This window comes from Schistocerca piceifrons, unplaced genomic scaffold (genome assembly GCF_021461385.2).
Source record: "Schistocerca piceifrons isolate TAMUIC-IGC-003096 unplaced genomic scaffold, iqSchPice1.1 HiC_scaffold_1379, whole genome shotgun sequence".
Lineage (NCBI taxonomy): Eukaryota > Metazoa > Arthropoda > Insecta > Orthoptera > Acrididae > Schistocerca > Schistocerca piceifrons.
This window is the reverse complement of record NW_025727212.1, coordinates 47501-50000: the sequence shown is the minus strand read 5'-3', so window position 1 is coordinate 50000 and position 2500 is coordinate 47501. Positions and strand designations below refer to the sequence as shown.

Below are 2500 nucleotides of genomic sequence, written 5' to 3'. Positions count from 1 at the left end.
TTCCTTGGATGTGGTAGCCGTTTCTCAGGCTCCCTCTCCGGAATCGAACCCTGATTCCCCGTTACCCGTTACAACCATGGTAGGCGCAGAACCTACCATCGACAGTTGATAAGGCAGACATTTGAAAGATGCGTCGCCGGTACGAGGACCGTGCGATCAGCCCAAAGTTATTCAGAGTCACCAAGGCAAACGGACCGGACGAGCCGACCGATTGGTTTTGATCTAATAAAAGCGTCCCTTCCATCTCTGGTCGGGACTCTGTTTGCATGTATTAGCTCTAGAATTACCACAGTTATCCAAGTAACGTGGGTACGATCTAAGGAACCATAACTGATTTAATGAGCCATTCGCGGTTTCACCTTAATGCGGCTTGTACTGAGACATGCATGGCTTAATCTTTGAGACAAGCATATGACTACTGGCAGGATCAACCAGGGAGCTGCGCCAACTAGAGCTGAGCAGCCGGCCGCCCGGGAGTGTGTCCCGGGGGCCCGCGCGAACACGCAAGCGTCCGCTCAATCATTCTGCAAACAGGAGGAGGCTGAGCTCCCCTGCACAATACACCTCGAAACCCTCTCAGGTCCCGGCGGCGCGCAGCGCCGTCCCAAGTACTTGGTCGGGTTCGAGAGAGGCGCAATCGCCCGGAGTTAGGCGAGTAGACGCTTTCGGTGCGACCACCCGTGCTCCCAACTGAGCTTGCCGCTGCCGACAGAGGCCCGGGAGCGTGCTGTCGTGGCATTGCCGGCGGGAGACAACACGCGCCACCTACGGTGACCGGCAGCTCCAACGCCAGCGCCACAGAAGGACAAAAGCCCCACTTGGGTGCCGAAGCGAACTCTCCCAGCACAGCGCACGCGCCAACACATCCGCACAGCTGCGATACAAACCACCAGCGAGAACCGCTGGGGCGACCGAGCAGCAGACGGCGTCGCGGCGCCGAGCGCCGGGCGGCGGCGCATCCTCAACGCACACAGTCCTCAATCGGACCAGCACACTGAAGATGTCCACCGCGCTTCGCACCGGGCCCGCGAGGACCTACTTTGGCCGCACGGCGCCGCGCGCAGGGTGCGCCGGCGCGCAGCTGCGACGCCTGCCGCGTCCGTCGGCCGGCGCGCCTGCCACTGGCCGCCCCCACCAGCCGGCTGTAGCGCGTGCGCCCACGCACCGCGCGGCCAGCACGCCGGGAGGCGCCCCCTCACCGGCCGGGGACGGTCCCACCCAGCCACCACCGCGTATCGCTTCACACCCAGATGCCGTTCAGTTTCATCGGCATGGTGGGTATCGCTGGAACAACCGGTTAGTACCTCAACCTATCGTCGCCATCACCGATTCACCCCTAGCGAGAACAACCGCACCACAACGGGTTACCATTTCTTCATTTGCGTAACTTCACCAGAAAACGTAGGCGTCCATCGCCATTAGCAACTTCAACGATTATTGCATGCCTGTGTCAGGTGTCACGCCACACTACGTCTGCCCACATACACGCAACAAAATGTGCACGCCTAGACAATACGTGGAAGGTGGCCCCCGTACGTATGCGATGTCCATTGCTCGAACGACTGTCAACCGGCCTCTGTAGCATGTCGCAGATATGGAACGCGGTGCACCATGCTATCACGGTGTTTGAGGAGAGACGACTAGGTCCGAATACATCAACACACAGCTCATGCTGATCGCCATCCACGGCGTCCGTTCCTCCCACACGTCTCTATGGCGTACCACACTGCAATCCAGCTCTCATAGGGAGACGACACGTAGCTGCGTGCACAATATTTGCACTGTATGGTCCGCCGTTTTTGGGCGCAGTCGTTGTACGGTCACACATGTGCCACGATGTATCATTCAGTACATAAGGACGAATGTGCAGTACAGATTGTGGTTCACGCGTACGACATCAGCGGACAGTTGACACAGGCCGCACCACAACGTAGCCTGCGTACGTCGCATGCGAAGGGCATTGAACATGCAAACTTGTCACCAACCAGCTTGCGAAGGCAGGGGGCAAGGTGGGGACGTGGGGACGTGGGGAGGGGTGGGGGGGGGGGGGGGCGGCATGTACGTCCTGCTGCCATCCACATTACAGTGTACAGCAGGAGCATGTGGAAAGTCAGCAAGACTTGCAAGGTGTTTAACATGAAGCGATACACAGGGGAGCGGGCAGTGCGAGTAGCGAACTATATTGCGAGGGTTGCGGGTGGGCAACACTACACTAATTGAACGAGTCGTATAACAATTACAGAGCAGGTTTAGGCGACAACGTGGGTTACGTTAGCGGACAACGTGGGTTACGTTAGCGGACAACGTGGGTTACGTTAAGGCACAACATGGGTTACGTTAAGGCACAACATGGGTTACGTTAAGGCACAACATGGGTTACGTTAGGGCACAACATGGGTTAGGTTAGGGGACAACATGGGTTAGGTTAGGGGACAACATGGGTTAGGTTAGGGGACAACATGGGTTAGGTTAGGGCACAACATGGGTTAGGTTAGGGCAC

General features: G+C 58.0%; 1 non-coding gene across 1 annotated transcript in view; it reads right to left on the bottom strand.

Annotated features, from left to right (window-relative positions):
- Window positions 1-438, bottom strand: part of LOC124733091 — a 1909-nt gene extending 1471 nt beyond the window's left edge. The window contains exon 1 of the ribosomal RNA XR_007008905.1: window positions 1-438. This exon is cut by the window's left edge and continues 1471 nt beyond it. This is a non-coding gene — a ribosomal RNA (small subunit ribosomal RNA).
- Between the last annotated feature and the right edge of the window lie 2062 nt (window positions 439-2500).